The sequence below is a fragment of the Chionomys nivalis genome, chromosome 11 (assembly GCF_950005125.1).
Source record: "Chionomys nivalis chromosome 11, mChiNiv1.1, whole genome shotgun sequence".
NCBI lineage: Eukaryota > Metazoa > Chordata > Mammalia > Rodentia > Cricetidae > Chionomys > Chionomys nivalis.
Genome location: NC_080096.1, coordinates 55,920,720 through 55,939,799, shown reverse-complemented (window position 1 = coordinate 55,939,799; position 19,080 = coordinate 55,920,720).

Below are 19,080 nucleotides of genomic sequence, written 5' to 3'. Positions count from 1 at the left end.
AATTCCCGGCAACCACATAGTGGCTCACAACCATCTGTAAAGAGGTCTGGTGCCCTCTTCTGGTCTGCAGACATGCACACAGACAAAATATTGTATACATAAAAATAAATATTTTAAAAAAATGCTTAAAATGGTGTCACAGCTGGACAGAGGGCTGATCTCCAAAATATACAAAGAACTCAAGAAATTGACCATCAAAGGAACAAATAATCCAATAAAAAATAGAGGTACAGATCTAAACAGAGAACTCTCAACAGAGGAATCTGAAATGGCTGAAAGTCACTTAAGGAAATGCTCAACATCTTTAGCCATCAGAGTAATACAAATCAAATCAACTCTTGAGATTCCATCTTACACCTATTAGAATGGCCAAGATCAAAAACACTGATGACAACTTGTGCTGGTGAAGATGCGTGGTAAAGGAAACACTCCTCCATTGCTGGTGGGAGTGCAAACTGGTACAACTGGCTTAGATGTCAGAATGGTGGTTTCTCATAAAATTAGGAAACAATCTACCTCAAGACCCAGCAATACCACTTTTGGTTATACACCCAAAGGATGCTCAATCATACCACAGGGATATGTGCTCATATATGTTCATAGCAGCATTGTTTGTTATAGCCAGAACCTGGAAACAACCTAAATGTTCCTGTACTGAAGAATGGATAAGAAAAATGTGGTACATTTACACAATGGAGTACTACACAGCAATAAAAAAAAAATGACATCTTGAAACTTGTGGACAAAAGAATGGATCTAGAAAACATCATATTGAGTGAGATAACCCAGACCCAGAAAGACAAATATTATTTTTATTCACTCAGAACTGGTTTTTAGACATAAAACAAAGAAAAACAGCCTTCAATTCACAATTCCAGAGAACGTAGACAATAAAGAGGATCTAAGAGAGACACACATCGACTTAATCTACATGGGAAGTAGAAAAAGACAAGATCTCCTGAGCAAATTGGGAGCATGGGGACCATGAGAGAGGATAGAAGGGGAGGGGAGCGAAGAAAAATATATAGCTCAATAAAAGCAATTAAAAAAATAAAATAAACTTTCCTATGCAACGATCAATCGATCGATCAATCGATCGATCAATCAATCAATCAATCAATCAATCAATCAATCAATCACATGGTCCCCAAGTGTATTTTCACAGTGGAGAAAACAGTTATGAACACACAGTGGATTGAAAAGCACTGTGCAGTTATCTTCTTGGCATAAAGGTCTGAAGAATACTATGTCAGCGCAGTAATCCGAGATTCTGAAACTTGAGAAATACTCTCACACTAGCAGGAGGAAGTGCAGGACTGAGAGTGTGGAACAAGGGTCGAGCGGGAGCAGAAGAACGACGCATGCGGTGTCAGGACGCGCACATGTATAGAGGTTTCTGCTGACTCCAAGTCTGGGAGACGATGGCAATGCTGTGTTTTCAGAGCCAATGTGTTTCCAATGAAAGTCGTGGGTGCACTGTGTAAAAGAAAATGCAGTAAGAAACGGCGAGCTTCTGCTCTTATGACTGAGCTACTGACTTTCAGTTCATATAAAATTCTTTATACATATTTATTTTATATATATAGACACACCTATACACACATTTCATGCATAATAAAGAATATGAAAAGTTAAGAGGAGTCTAGATGCGACTGCAGAGTTTGCAACGGGGCTTTCTGGACTGGAGAAGACAGAACAAGACACCACTGCTCCTGGAGATGAAGGTTTAGAAATTCATCAACCTGGGTTTTTAGTTGCTGGAGCATCATGTTTCCAAAGTGACTACCTAGGCCCACGAGAGGGCGCTCCTGCACTTCCGAGACACTGCCAGAGTCTTTCCCTAAGCCTCATTCAAAGTGGCTCCTTCTTCAAGAACAATTATTGAGGAATATAAACTACAGTTCTTTAGCACAATGGAAAGTTCTAAAAAGGACTAGTCAAAATCCTCTGTAACCAGTTTCCTTAAAGGAAACGCAACGAGTGCTCATATTTCTCGATCTATCTTTTTACCTTAAGATCTATTAATAGTCTCTTCTCAGAGAGAACATTGGGAGGGGACTGTTTAACTGCAGAATGATTGTCTAACTTCATTTTGAGGAGGTTAGGAATAACTCAGTTGTGGTCTCTGTAATCACAAGTGATTAGTGATTTACTTAAACATGCACAGATCAGGAATGTGATATAAGCTCAAACTCACAGAATAAACATCATGCTGATTGCCAGAATTGCTTTGGTAAAGTTGGGAAGGAAGGTGTGTGTGTGTGTGTGTGTGTGTGTGTGTGTACGTGCTTGTGTGTGTGTGATAAGCTGCTGGGTTGGAATAACCTTTTGGAGTAATGACAGTAGAGAAGTCCCCAGCTTTTTTGTCACTTGTTTTGTGATTTGCCACACTTCTTGGTTCTTTAAATATGATCAAAGGAGAGATATCTTTAAAACAAGTGTCACTTCATCCACATATAAAACAACACAGCCCATGGAAGACATGTGTCTTTGGCTACCAGCATCTTTAGGTGTTAGATTACATAATTGAAAGGTAGGTCCAATTATAAATCCAGTCAAAGTATTAGAAGCATGAATATTTTCATAGAATGCTTGTTTTCTAGGAAGGATTTTTATCAATCAAATCAATGTCATAAAGAATGGGATTTTCCCATTAAATTGGGGGTGTTGTTTACTTATTCAATTTTGGACTTATGCATGATAAAATTTCCAAGGCAGAGAAGTTCCACAGCAAACAAAGGAAAATAATGGTTCTCTTAAACCAAATATTGAGAAGGAAATGCTTTTTTTCTCTGTTACAGAGTCCATAGTGAGACAATTGCAGAGTGTGAATTCGTAAGGTGCATGTTTGCATTGTATGAAGTTCAGTGAGGTCAAGTTGCTCCTGGGAGTGCCGGATTGGCCACTTCCCAAAGGGTCTGCACAAGCAGTCTTGGTTGACTGTGAAATCAGATCCTGGGCTGGCCAAATCTTTCAAAGAGGATCCATCTTTCAGGAAGAAAAGCAATATTAATTTTAACAAATCAGGATGTGTGACCTGTGCTTTCAAATCAACGAGACCTGAGAAGTATTTCCTCATAAGAAAAAAAAAAACACTCTTCCAAAAAGTCATTATTTAATCAGAAGAGTGTTTGCTATTCATGAAATCAGAATAAAAGGGCCAACTTGAATAGTTCAAAGGTTTCTCCTTTTCTCTTTTCCCTAGCTAAGCTGTTTGAGTTTTGAGGAATAGTTTTTTTTCCGCAGGATGGAAATACTGAGCATCTACAGACCGGTATTCTCTTCTCTGTCTATTTGAATGGCCTCAGGATGTGGTGCGGTAGACACAGACATTGGGGTTGCCGTGTTCAGTAGGAGAATAGATTTCAAGCAATGAGCTACATGCTATACAGAGGGTGCAATGGTATCACATAAGAAAGGGACTGCTTGTCCAGCCTGGGGAGGGCTGAAGGGTCAGAGGTGCTTCATCTAGAGAACTGCACAGGGCTCATGGATACCCGTTTTACATTGACACACGTCTATCTTCCGTGTGCTTAGAATGTGATAAGGTCAACTTATCCGAATCAGGGCTCTTTTCCTGAGCAATGTCCAGTAATTCATGTAGGTGGCATTTGTTGGAGTATGTTCTCCTGAAAAGTGTTCAAGGCTCATATTTCCTCAAGGGCCTTTGGCTTTTGCAATGAAGAGCATGCTGCAGGTCCTGCAGTATTTCTCGTTGCTCATTCAGTGTTGATGGGCATTACTAGTTTGGTTAGCGGTTAGCAGAAGGACCTTGCTGATCCAGAGACGAAGGATCTTAAAGGTTTATGTAACTGATGATTTGAATTGGAATCTGAGAAGAGGGCTGACTTCACAGGTCGCGTCTGTCCTGAGGATCAAGAGGCAGTTAGTGATGCTGTGGGGTGAGAGCCATTGTCTTCAGTGATGTAGCCACTGTTAAGCTTGTACTCCTATGACTAACCTCTTACCCATGCTCCTATTTGTCACCATAGTTAAATTAATCGGTCTATCAAAATAAATAAATAAATAAATAAATAAATAAATAAATAAATAATACCTGTATAAATAAGTAGAATGCAGGAATTCAAAACAAGTATTGATTTACAAAAGAAACTTTCCTCTAAGGGTTATTTAAAACATGGAAGGTTGAAACTGAATTACCTCTTTATGCTTCCGTCAACACTGCCCGCCCCCCAGCTTCCATCATGGACATCATCAACTATTAGTTGCTCTGGTCGAATTCCTATTTCTTTCATCGTTTCTTTATTTATATGTATCATATGTTGTATTATTAGAATATGTTACAATATATAATAATCCATCTGGCTTCATTTCCAAAATGCATCCCCACTCTTACAGCGGCTGGTCGCTACTGGTAAAACTAGCCTAGCTAGCAGCTGCTCTCACCTGGACCTCTGCTACCTGTTGGCAGCATCCTTTCTTCCTGTCCCAACTTTCCAACCTCTAGTGCATACTAGAGGGCGCCATTCTGATCTATTTAGAGTAAACTCTAGTCCTTACCTCGTCTTACCAGACAACCCGGGTGTGGACCATGCTTTTACAACAGGTTATGAGGTGGCCTCAAATTAAAAATATTTTATGACTCATTATTTTTAAAATAAAACTTTAAGTTGGCATACAAAGTAAGGTGCTTCATTATGATGTGCTTATATATGTAGCTCATTATACTTTTTTTTTTATTTATCGCCTCCCCACTAGCTTCTTCCATCTTCCTGAATTCCCACCTCCTCCACCTCTTTCCCATTCCCTCTTATCAGTCACTTTTCCACTATAAAAATTTCCCTCTCTGTCTTCATATCACATATATCCTATTGCTTACTCTTCTCCTCCCCTCCTTTATTGTCTTTCCCTTCCAACTCATGGTCACTTTTAAAGTTTCATGTCTCCTGCCACAAATTTAAATCAAGATTCTGTATATGAGAGAAAACATGAAATTCATCCAAATTCATCCTTCAAACACCAGCTGATTTTGCTTAATCTAATGACCTTCAGTTCTGTTGTTCAATATGGAGGATAATCTTGGTATTCTTTATGGCAAAATGAAATTCTGTGGTATGTATGTACCACATTTTCTTTATTCATTTCTCTATTGTGGATACTTATGCTGGTTCTATTTCCCAGCAATGTGAATAGTGTAGCAAAGAACACAGACATGCATTAGAAGTACCTTTCTGGTATTTGGACATAAAATCCTTGGGGTATATGCATAAGGATGGCAGAGCAGGGTTATATTTTATATGGTAGTTTTATTTAAAAAGATAAAACATTATAGGTAATTAAAATACAATTTTTCTTGTGGGCATAGGGACAAGTATTTAGAGTTAAATTAGGAATTTAAGGAAAGTGGTAGTTGTTGGATCTCTTCCAGGATCCATGACTTCACTAGTTCTGGGTTTCTAGTACCAGGTGATGTTTCTTTCTTGTTGAATGGGTCTTAAGTCCAATTACAGAGTTGTTGGTTACCAACTACGTATGTGTGCCACTACTGTACCCTTAGGGTTATAATACTATGCTGGTCTTTGTTGTGGTTCACTGCTGTGGGACAATTGTCTTGTACCTTCTAAAAATTTGTCACTTGTATTGGTTTAATAAAACATTGATTGGCCAGTAGCCAGGTAGGAAGTGCAGGTGGGGTGACCAGAATAGGAGAATTCTGGAATGAGGAAAGGCTCAGTCTGCAGTCATCACCCAAATGCAGAGGATGCAAGATGAGAATGCCTCACTGATAAAAGGTACCAAGCCATGTGGCTAACACAGACAAGAATTATGGATTAATGTAAGATAGAAGAGTTAATAAGAAGCCTGAGCTAACAGGCCAACATATTTATAATAATGTAAGCATCTGTGTGTTTCTTTTGGACTGAATGGCTGTGGGATCGGGTGGGACAGAAGGCTCTATCAGCAGTTCACAGGCATCATAGCTGGATAGGACTATTGGCAGCATTTCTGCCTTTGGAAGCTTGCATGAAACCATCTGGTACCAGGAAAGTTATTCCTCAAGGAGAAGACATTCAGGTCAGGTCCAGCTCAGAGGATTCTTGTCCTTGTGCCTGAAGTGCATGGTATCTTCAGCAATAGGGGCTTACTTTCCACCCATGGTGGGCAACCAAGGGTAATAGCAATATTCTGTAACGTCTTGAGATTCTCTTAGACAACAATGACCAACAACTCAAAAGAGGGCTTTTCATGCCTGGTTTTAGAGTTGTTAGATTGTCTTTAGCTCTTGGAAAAAACTTTGTTAGCCCAGATGAGAAAATTTCACCGAAACTACATATGTATGTTTTTATACCAACTTACACGTATTATAGAATTTTTTGTAAGGTAGTTAACAGTGTGATTCTTTATGAGTTTTTCAGACCTCCTTACTGTTATTTCCCCTCTTTTTTCTTTTGTATGTATTTATGTCTCTTCTTCACTGTAATTACAGTCAAATTTCCCCCCCCCCCATATTCCCCTGATCAGGTCACTCATACCCTCTATTCCCCTTTCTGTTGTTCCTCCCACCTCCTACCCTGACAATGGTCCCTTTTAACTTGCTTGGTTTCTGCAAATGCCTTCAAGATATCCACTCACAAGCTAAAGATTTGGAACTAGGATCCTCTGATGAGAGAGGCCATGTAACATTTCTCATTTTGAGTCTGTCCTCATACCCACAGATAAGTGGTGTGGGAAGTCCTTCTGTATATGTGCTGTTTTTATTGGTTAATGAATAAAGAATTTGTCTTGGGCCTGGCAGGGAAGAATAGAGGTAGGTGGGGCAAACTAAACTGAATACTAGGAGAAAGAAGGCAGAGCCAGAAAGAAGTCATGGAGCTGCTGCCAGAGACAGACACCTTGCTGGTAGGCCACGAACCTTGTGGTAGAATATAAAATATTAAAAATGGGTTAACAAAAGGTATAAGAGTTAGCTAATAAGAAGCTAGGGCTAATAGGCCAAGCAGTGATTTAATTAATACAGTTTCTGTGTGATCATTTTGGGAGTCTGGGCAGTTGAAAAACAAACAGCCTCCAACAACAGATAAGTGTAGTCCTCACCTCTCAACAAGGAAAGCTCTTTTTGCAACAGATGAGACCATTACAGAAAACCATAAAAAGTCTTAATGCATAGTTGTGGGCACAGCCCCAATGATACATTTACAACACAATTTTCATACTGGAGCTGCAGGGAACATTGCAGAAGAGGGGCAAAAAGATTATATAAGTCAGAGGATGAGAGAGTTGACTGAGAGATTGTGTCTCCCAGTAATGTCAGAGGATGTACCCATAAAGTCCCACCAGTGTGGTCGCCTAATCATGAGCTGAACAAAGACAGTCATTATAGACATGGTAAAATGGATGGGGGAAAGCCCAGGAGGTCTCCATCTTACACAAAGAGCTGTAGACAGCTAAGGAATGCTGAGAGCTGGAGAAACAGTCTTCCCCTGGAAGAGCACACCAATTAAATAATACCAAATAATCAGCCCTGAAAACATACATACAAGTGACATCATATTGACTTATATGACTTATCAGGTTGTTTTTTATGTGTTTAGGATTGTATATGCACATAATAGCATTTAATGAAAAAAAAAAAGACCATGAATTTGCAAGAGAGCAAGATGGGGTTTCTGGGAGGCTGGAAAAATCCTGCAATTATATTATAATCTCAAAAATAAAAGAAGTAAAAACTTAAAAATGTCTATTTGTTTAATACTGATCTTTCTTTTTTAATGGATGTAATTATTTTTTTAAATGTTTTTAATTGAAATAGCATTATATCACTTCCAGTGCTTCCTAATTACCCTCTCTCAAACACCTACCATGGTCCTTAACTCTCAAGATAACCTCTTTCTTCTTTCCTTGTTTGTTTCTTTCTTTGTGTGGGTGGCATGTGTGTGTTTACATTTATATACATTACATGCACGCATGTATTTGTATTTGTTCTTTTTCTTTCACATTATACATTGTATTATACTATATGTAATGGCTGGATCATAAGCACACAAAAATACACAGAACCATTGTTCACAGACTCCCAGTAAGGTTTATTTACCTGATCATTTATTTAATTAATTAATTAATTTATTTTTGGTTTTTCGAGACAGGGTCTCTCTGTAGCTTTGGTGCCTGTCCCGGAACTAGCTCTTGTAGACGAGGCTGGCCTCAAACTCCCAGAGATCTGCCTGCCTCTGCCTCCTGAGTGCTGGGATTAAAGGCGTGCGCCACCACTGCCCAGCTCTGATCATTTATTTTTAAAATAATCTCAAAGCAATTTCGATTCACATTTACCTGTAAGATAAGGGTATTGAATACTTTCTCAAATATTTGTTTGCTATTTGTGTGTCTTCTTTTGAGAATTGTCTGTTTAGTTCATTAGCCCACTTTTGATTAGATGATTTAATTTTTTTTGGTGATTTTTAGTTTTGTAGTTCTTTATACATTCTAGATACGACCCCCCACTGTCTTATCTGTAACTGGTGAAGATGTCTTTCCGATTCTTGAGGCTGTTTCTGCACTTTGCTAATTCTTTCCTTAGTTGTGTGAGAGAATTTAATTTCATGTACTTCCATACTTAAATTTATGAAATTATTTTCTGAATTGTTAAGGTCTTCTTTCAAGAAGCACTTATTTATGCTTATGATGGCAGATTATTAGTTTTGGATTAAAATGTCCTATTTGGGACAGTGAGTTGATGGAAGGGTCAGAGGCATTTGCTACCAAGTATGAAAACATGAGTTCAATTCCTGGGACCCACATGATAGAAGGAGAGAGAAACAACTCTTGTAAGCTGTCCTCTGGGCTCCACATGCACACCAGTGAACACGCCTCCAGCCCCTAGTGCTAAATAGATAAATAAGTTTAAAAAAATTAATGTTTTTAATTTGTGTTTGGCTTTTAAAATTTTTCTTCATGATATGTATTTTGGATTATCATATTTGGCTTTTTAAAAGATGATAATTTTAAATAATATTAATTAATTTATTTTATGTATATGAATGCTTCATCAATTTCATACCAGAAAGAGGGTATCAGATCCCACTATATATGGTTGTGAGCCACCATGTAGTTGCTGAGAATTGAACTCAGGATCTCTGGAAGAGCAGCCAGTGCGCTTCTTAACTTCTGAGCCATCTCTCCAGCATGAAAGATGATAATTTTGACATCTGTTCTTAACTTTATTGAGTTCTACTTTTTTCCCTATATATTTTTGCCTTATTTGATTTATCTCTCTCTTTGTATTTATTCAAGCTACAAATGTAATTAATAATTATCTTATTTTGTTTCATTATTATTGTGTGTGCATGATGTCTTTCTCTCCATCACTCTGTCTCTCTGTCTCTGTCTTCCTGTCTCTCCTTCCTGCTTTCTCGTTTCCTCTCTCTCCCTTCCCCTCCTACTCCTGTGTGTGTGTGTGTGTGTGTGTGTGCACGCACCATGCACACTGATATCGTATTCTGCTGGTAGATGTAGAGGATATAAGACTGCTTTCTCTCTCCCATCATGTGATCTAGGGATTAAACTCAGGTCACCAAACACCTTTAATCATTGAGTCATATCACCAGCCTTTAAATACTTTTTATTTTAACTGTTATTAGTCAAAGTAATAAGAATGATTTTAAATCAAACTTTCCTCTAATTAATTCTTTAAATATATCTCACAGTTGATCATACAAAGTGCTTTAACTATGATATTTTGAAAAATAGCTGTTGTTTCCTCCTTTTTCAGAGGGTGTATGATGGTTGGAATAGAATCCCCCTCCCCATAGGCTCAGATATTGGAATACTTGGTCCCCAGCGGATGCAACTTTTCAGGGAGAATTAGGAGGTGTGGCCTTGTTAGAGGAAGTGTGTCTCTAAGGGCAGCTTTGAGGTTTCAAAAGATTCTCACTATTCACAGTATTTTTTGCTCTCTCTGCACCCTATTTGCTGATCAGTATGTAAGTTCTCAGCTATTTCTGCAACTGCATCCTCATTCCACTATCATGGAGCCTAACCTCCTGGAACCAGAAACTTTAAATCAACTTTTTATTTTCTAAATTGCTGAGGCCATGTTATTTTGCCACAGCAATAGAAAAGTAACTAAAACAGAAATTAGTGCTGTGAGTTAGCTATTGCTAATAGAGACTTGTCTATTCTGGTTTTTCTTTTTCTTTCTTTCTTTTTTTCTTTTTTCTTTTTTCTTTCTTTTTTTTTTGAATGGGGAAGACTTTGGGACTTTGGACTAGGAAAGCAGTGGAACATTGTAAATGGGGCTTAATGGGTGATTTCAGCAGGAGTTTGAAAGACAGTAGTGCCGAGATCAATGTGGACTATGGAGGCCCAGTCCAAGAGGTTTCAGAGGGTAACAATATTAGCAACTGGGATAGAGACCGTTCTTGTGATATTTTGGCAAGGAATGTTGCTGCTTTCTGCCCTAGTCCTAAGAGTCTGTCTGAGGCTAAATCGTAAAGTATTGGATTAACTTTCCTGATGGAGGGAATTTCAAGACATTCTAATATTGACTCTGTCATGTGTTATTAGTAATAACTCTTAGGCTGGTCTACAATGAAAATCAACAATCAGGATAAAAAGAAATAGAAAATTTACAGTTTCAAGTGAAAAAGAGCACTGGGGAATTTAATGTTGGAGCCAAGGCTTGCGCTGAAAGAGATAAGATTACAGAACGGCCCACTCTGGAATGAAATAAAGAGAGTGGTGCCTTCAGGACAGAATCTCTGGCAGCTAAGCTTTCAATGTGCACAGAGGAGAGGCCGGAGGAACGCTCTGTTCCTGAAGTGCAACAGCAAAGAGAAGGGACCACAAAAAGTGTGATTCAAAAAGGCTGGGCTCCATCCCAAGCAGGCAGCCAAACCGGCAGGGGTGTCCATGTGGTTGTGGCTTTAGAACCTGGGCTGTGTTGGGGACCTCAAGGTATTAGACATATCAGAGCCATGGGACACTGACCAAAAAACAGCACATAGGGAATGGAGCCAGCTCAAGACAGAGAAGTATGTTGCAGGCAGCAAGCTGGAAGAACAGAACCATTTAAGCCCTTTGGCATTGTATATGAAGCGGTAGGATTTGGAATTTGTCCTGTTGGTTTTCAGTTTTTCTTTAGTCCAGTGTTGATATGGGAATTCTCTCTGTATGCTATGAATATGTTTTATTACCATTGGTTAATAAAGAAACTGCTTTTTCCTATGGCAGGGCAGAAAAGAACTAGGTGGGGAAAACTAAACTGAATGCAGGGAGAAAGAAGATGGAGTCAGGCAGACACCATGGAGCTGCCGAAAGCAGCTATCTTATTGGTAAGGTCACAGTTTTGTGGTGATCCACAGATTAATAGAAATGGATTAACTTAAGATATAAGAGCTATCTAGAAAGATGCCTAAGCCATTGGTCAAACAGTACTGTAATTAATATAGTTTCTGTGTATTTGGGTCTGAGCAGTTGGGGAACAAAAGAGCAGTCTCAGTCTACACAGTATTTCCTCCACTGGAAACAAACACAGACACAGACACAGACACACACACACACGTACGTATGTATGTATGCATGCATGCATATATCCAATGTGCCATTATATATTAGAAATTTGTAATTTGCCTTTTGATTTTATAGGAAGTACAATTAAGAGATTGTCTTGAGTCTCAGAAGAGACTTTGGAGTTTGGATTTTTAAATTGTCTTGAGACTGTGAAGAATTATGGGGACTTTTGGAAGCTGCACTGCATGCATTTTATATTATGATATTGCCATGAGCCTATGGAAGTCAAGAAATGGAATGTGGTGCTTTGAATGAAAAAGCCTTTCAAAGCCTCATATTTGAATGCTTTCTACTTAGCTGTGGAACTGTTTGGGAAAGAGTAGGAGGTGTGGTCTTGAAAATATGACTTTGTTGGAGGAGGTGTGTCACTGGGGGCGGGCTTTGAAGCTTCAAAAGACTCTTGTCATTCCCAGTATCTGTCTCTGTCTCACCTTGCCTTTCTGCCTGTGTCTCTCTCTTCTGTGCCTGCTATTGTGGATAAAGATGTGAGCTCTCAGATGCTCCTGCTACCATGTCCTTGCCCCACCATAGCTTTCTTCTATAAACTGCCTTGGTCCTGGGGTTTATCACAGCAACAGAAACGTAACTGGGACATCTAGTAAGACAGTTATGACAGCTTCACTTTTGTTTATTTATTTAACAGTTTCCCCTATTTTTGAATTGGGATCTGTGGATGTTATTTTGATATTTATTTTACTCTACCTATAAAATGTAAGTTTTGATTATGGCCTTTTTGGGTAGGATTTCAAATAGTCCTCCCCTCTTCTTTCACTTTTTACTACCCTACCCTGTACCTTCCACTCTTCGTGCACCTCGTTGGCTTTCATGTCTCTCTGCTCTATTATCTTATCTTTCCTAATCCTTCCTAATTTCTTCTTTTGTGGTTATCTTTCTGATTGCATGATTTATACCTACACACAAGTCCACATATATGCATATATAAACATTTAAAGCTAGAATTCCCATATAAGAGAAAACATGGAGCAATTGTCTTTCTGAGTCTGAGTTATCTTACATAATATATTTTCAGGGACACAAATTTTTCCATAAACTTTATTTTTCTTTTCCCCCTTTTCTCAATTTTTAACAATTAGTTTGTTGGAAGTACCAAGTTCCACACAATGTGTTTTGACCACATCACCTTCCAAGTCTTCCCAGATTGACCCTACATCTTACCCACTCCATTTTTGTTCTCTTAAGAAAATTTCAGGACCAATTTGTGCTGCCCAAATATTCTTGGATGTGTGATATTCCACTGACTTGTGCTCAACAGACTACCTGCTACACTCTTAGAGAAAAAATGGCTGTCGCTTTCCCAACAGCCAAGGGTTGTTAGTTGCTTCCTGGTCAAGGGTAGGATTTGTGACCAATTTCCCTCTTCCTGTTGGGATTTCATCTGTCTTGGGCTTGCATAGGTTTTATGAATATTATTGAAATTTCTGTGAGTTCATATGTGCCACTGCCTTGCTGTGCCCAGAATATTGATTGAATCTTCAGACATTCATTTTATAATTGGAATGTTCATATAGATCAGAACATCACTAAGGGGCCACGGAGAGGGACTTCCAAGGAAATAGAGTATTCTTTACAGCTAAATAAATTTCACTGTGTATCACATTTCTATCATCCATTTATCTGTTGATGAAAATTTAGCCTTATTCTATTCCTTCAGTTTTGTGAACAGCAGAAATACACACAGATATTTAGTCTTTAGGACAAAGATTTCCTCGAAGTTTTTCCTCTATTCTCCTTTTTATATAACTTATATTTAATAGTCCAGTCAGCTTTACCTCCAAAATATATCCCCAGTCTCTCCTTGCCATTAGACTATCCTATCGGCAACCCTTACCTAGAGCTTCATCTTGTAAGTATCTCTGTAGTTGGATATAATTTTTGGGTATATACCTAGAAATGGTAGAACTGGTTCTATTTTAAATTTTTGGGAAGCTTCTATATATACTGATTACCGTAATGAATGCAATACTTGACATGCCCTTCATCTGTGAATTACCCACATCCTCTCCTGCATTTCTTTTTTTTCATATTTGTTTTTTTTGTTTTTTTTATTAATTTATTGATTTATTAAAGATTTCTGTCTCTTCCCCGCCACCGCCTCCCATATCCCTCCCTCTCCCCCAATCAACTCCCCCTCTCTCATCAGCCCTAAGAGCAGTCAGGGTTCCCTGCCCTGTGGGGAGTCCAAGGACCTCCCACCTCCTTCCAGATCTATTAAGGTGAGCATCCAAACAGCCTAGGCTCCCACAAAGCCAGTATGTGCAGTAGGATCAAAACCCAGTGCGATTGTTCTTGACTTCTCAGTAGTCCTCATTGTCCGCTATGTTCAGTGAGTCCGGTTTTATCCCATGCTTTTTCAGACCCAGTCCAGCTGGCCTTGGTGAGTTCCTGAAAGAACATCCCCATTGTCTCAGTATGTGGGTGCACCCCTCATGGCCCTGAGTTCCTTGCTCGTGTTCTCTCTCCTTCTGCTCCTGGTTTGGACCTTGGGGTTGTAGTCTGGTGCTCCATAGTAAAAATGGCATTTCTACCAAAAGCAATCTATAGATTCAATGCAATCCCCATCAAAATCCCATCAAAATTCTTCACAGTCCTTGAGAAGACAATAATCAACTTTATATGGAAAAACAAAAAACCCAGGATAGCCAAAACAATCTTATACAATAAAGGATAGTCTGGAGGCATTACCATCCCTGACTTCAAACTCTATTACAGAGCTACAGTATTGAAAACAGCTTGGTATTGGCATAAAAACAGAGAAGTCAACCAATGGAATCGAATAGAAGACCTGGACTTTAACCCTCTCCTGCATTTCTGTTGTTTATTTGGTGCTATCCATTCTGAGTGGGATCAGTTGGAATCTCAGCATGGCCCTAATTCAAAGTTTCCTGGTGACAAATGACTTTGACAATTACAAATTACTTTCTGGCCATTTCTGTTTCTTCTTTTGAGAGTAGTATATTAATTTCATCAGTTCAATTTATTATTGACTAACCATTTTATTCTTTTGGCATTTAATTATTTCAGTTTCTTATATGATCCAGGTATTAAGCCGCTGTCTGAAGCATAGCTGGAAATTCTCCTCCCAGTCTTTAAGTTCTGGGTTTGCTTTGCTGACATTTGTCTTTGCTATGCAGAAGATTTTTTTTAAACTTCATATAATCTCTTTTGTCAGTTCTTGGTATTATTGCCTATGTGTATATTTTGATGTATTTTCATTAGTTGTTTTAGGTTTTAAACCAAAACCTTTGATCCATTTGAGTTAATATTTTATGTAGGGTGGGATAAGAATCTGATTTCACTCTTTTTTTTTTTAAAGAGTTACTTTTTAATGGGATATTGAATAGCTGTAAAGGTAAGCACATTTACATTCTTTCTTATTTATTTATTTATTAAAAATTTCCACCTTCTCCCCTCCTCCCATTTTCCTCCCACCCCCCTCACTCTCTCTCCCCCTCCCTCTCCACTCCTAAGAGCAGTCAGGGTTCCCTGCCCTGTGGGAAGTCCAAGGTCCTCCCCCCTTCATCCAGGTCTAGGAAGGTGAGCATCCAAACAGGCTAGGCTCCCACAAAGCCAGAACATGCAGTAGGGTCAAAACCCAGTGCCATTGTCCTTGACTTCTCAGCAGCCCTCATTGTCAGCCACATTCAGAGAGACCAATTTGATCACATGTTCCATCAGTCCCAGTCCAGCTGGCCTTGGTGAGCTCCCATTAGATCAGTCCCATTTTCTCAGTGGGTGGACGCACCCCTCGCAATCCTGACTTCCTTGCTCATGTTCTCCCTCCTTCTGCTCCTCATTTGGACCTTAGGAGCTCTGATTTCACTCTTAATAAGGACCGATAATGAGTCTTGCAAGGATCATTTGTTGGATGGGCTTTTTCCCCCAATGTGTGATTTTGAATCTTTGTCTAATATTAGGTGGCCATCTCTCTGTGTGTTTCTGGTTCTTCTGTTCTGTAGCTTTGTATGTCTGTTTTTCATGCCAGTTCCAGGCTGGCTTTTATCACTATGGCTCTGTAGTAGAATCTGAGTTGGATATTATGATGCTTGCAGCAGTGTTTTCTTTTCCTAAGGTTTTAAAGGTATTTATCTGCTTATTGGTTGATTGATTTTTCTATTTCTATTTTTCCTTTGTTCCTACAGTGGTGTGGGAAGTCCTTTTGTAAATGTGTTGCTTTTATTGGTTAATGAATAAAGAAGCTGCTTTTGGCCAATGGCTTAACAGAATATATCCAGGCTAGAAGATATATATATATATATATATATATATATATATATATATATATAGAGAGAGAGAGAGAGAGAGAGAGAGAGAGAGAGAGAAGTAGGCAAAATCAAGGAGCCACCAGAGGGGAAAGACATGAGCTGCCAGCTGAAACCTTGCCAGTAGGTAAGTTCTCATGAGTAAGAGTCTCATGGTAAAATATAAAATAATAGAAATGGGTTAACCAAAGATATAAGTGCAAGCTAGCAAAACGCTTAAGTGATTGGCCAAGCAGTGATTTAAAAAATATAGTTTCTGAGTGATTATTTTGTGGTCTGAGCAGCCAGGAATAAACAAGTGGCCTCCTACTATACTACAGGAACTTTTGGATTTTTTGTAGTTTTTTGAATAATTGGAATTTTGACAGTGATTGCAATGAGCCTGTATACTTTTGGAGATATAGCCTTTCCCCCACTACTATTTTAAGTGTGCCAGTCCAGAAACATGAAAAGTCTTTTCAATTTCTAGTATCTTTAGTTATATTATTTTCAATGTCTTAAAGTTTTCATTGTCAAGATCTTTTCTTTCTTTGCCTGAGTTTATTCTTAGCTGCTTTATTTTTTATTTAGTTTTTAAGTTTGGAACTATTGTAAATGGGATTTTTTTCTTAATTTGTTTCATAGCAAGTACATTTGGAAAGGCTACTGGTTTTTATACTTTTATATTCTGAAACTTTACTAAAAGTGTTCAGCAGGTACAAGGTGGAGTTTGTAGGCATTTTAATAAACAGAAACATGTCATCTCTGAATAGGGATAATTTGAAATTTTCATTTTCCATTTTTATTATTTTTATAGGTTCCATTTATATTATTGCTCCAGGTAAGACTTGGGACACCATGTCAAGAAGAGTGGAGAGAATGGGTGGCCTTATCTTGTTCTGGTTTTAGGGAAAAATATTCTGAGTTTTAACCAATTTAGTATAGTGACAACATATATTTTTGTGGCATATGACCTGTATTATTTGATTTATATTCCATATGTTTTTAATTTCTTCAGAACTTTTATCATGAAAGAATATTAAATTTTATCAAGTGCCTTATTTGCATCTACTAAGCTGTTTATGTAATTTCTACCACAAGTTTATTTATATGTTTTATTACACTTACTGATCCATATTTTGGACCAGACTTGGTCCTTGGGATGTAACCAACCTCGTTAAGCACATGGTCTTTTCAGTGTGTTCTTAAATTTGATTTTCTAGAATTTTGTTGGGAACTTTTACATCTATGTTTATTTGTTGCTGTCGTCATATCTCTACCCAGTTTTGATATTAGGGTAGTGATTGTTTTGTAGAATGAGTTTGGTAATGGTTTTTCCTTTCATATTTTGTGAAGCAGTTTGAAAGGTGTTGGTATCAGATCCGCCTTGAGTCTCAGTCCTGTGCTCTTCCTTGTGACAGATGTCTTAGTTGTGTTTCCTGTCGCTGTGATAAAACGCTGTCAAAAGCAGCCCAGTGAAGAAGAGACTGATTATTTTCACTACCTTCTCAAATATAGTGTCTTGTCTTCCATCTCAATCTGGGGTCACACCTACTTTCATGAAACATCCTAGGTGAGAAAAGGTCCTTGCTCTGTAGAGCCACACTGGGAAAGTCAGAAAGGGCAGCAAAAGCAGGCAAGCAGAGTAACCTGTTGGGAACAGGAGCAGTGCCAAAGCATGGCTGCTGTTACTGTGGACAAAGCAGCAATTGAGCCAGGGGCTTTCCTCAGTGGTGATAGCCCAGGCAGGACCAAAAGATGAACTTTTCGTAGTATTTCTCTTTTACTGAACCTATATCTTTTCTCCTGACTTGATAGGTTGATAAAGACATAAATTTATAAATTTATCTAATTTACAAAAATAGGTATTTTGTAAACGTTCCTTCCAAACTTAACAAATAGTACACTTCTCTGAACAAGAATGTAAAATTAGATACATATCTGATATTGTTGTTTGGCTGTTCACATCTATAATCTCTGCGTGAGGTGTGAATGTGGAGTGTGGATGTTTATGTGTTGTGAGGTCAGAAGACAGCCTCAGATGCTGGCAGTCAGGGCATCTTTGAGATCGTCTCTTGCATCTCTTGTTCCCAACAGGGAATGCTGGGAGTGGCAGGCCCAAAGGACTGGGGGAGGGGTTCTCCTATCTCCACATCCCACCTCTCCATAGCAGTGCTAGGTTACAGAGATGTGTTCCTGCACTGTAGCATTATGTGTGTTCTGGGATCCCAAACCCCATCATCACACTAACAAGGTAAGTGTTTTACCCAGAGAACCATTGGTACCTCATCTTCCATATCCACATTGTTGGCCACTTGATCTCTTCGTTACTAATTGCAGATATACATTATCCTATTATTGGTATATTTGCATTTACATCCCTTTTCATGTTTCTTATTTTTTTTGTTATTCAAGTGATAGTTATTTGATATTGCATGGATATAACTAAGATGTTTGTATAAACTTTAATACCATCACGTTGCATTATGAAGTTTATTTATTTACTTATTTTTTTTAAACAAAGTTGTCTTTATTTGAATGTTAAGTCTACTATTTTGGTGATAGACCCTAAAGTTAAATTTAAGAATTAAATTTAAGAATATATAGATATATCAAAATACATATATGCATGCACAAAAATTAGTGAAAAAAAGAGGCTATGAATTTGAAGGAAAGCAGGGAGAGGACAGCTTGGGGGAGGAAAGGGCAAGCAGAAATGTCATAATTAAATTATAACGTAAAAAGTTTTAAAAACTTAAAAAAAGAATTAACATATGCCTAGGGAAATATTTAAACATTGTTGATAATTAATTGTGTATCACGATTTAACACATTATTAGATATGCAGTAATAAAACCATAATCTTCCTGAGAATTACCGACATTATCCAAACTCTTGCGGTCAATAAACTTGACCACACTGGGTTTTTTGAGGGCTAACAGAGATCTATCTTTTTATATATCATAGTTTTAGGTTTTGGCTAAAAGTTGATTTTGCCATCAGTATCATCATCTTCCTATCTCCTTTATTAACCTAGTGTACCCTTGCATATCTCTTAGCTTTCCCAAGGAGGTTTGCTTTAGTTGTAACCCTTGAATCTGTGTATCAGTCAGCCTTTGTTGTTGAAGTTTATCTTCCTATCGATTCCTGAAGAACAGCTTATGGGTATAGATTTTCTTGATATAGTGTATGCTTAAAATTTATTTTTTTCCATAGCTTGATACTGACAGGAGAGCTATCTAGGTGTGTTTTGTTCATAATGTTATTCATTGAATTTCTTGAAAATGCCTTTTTA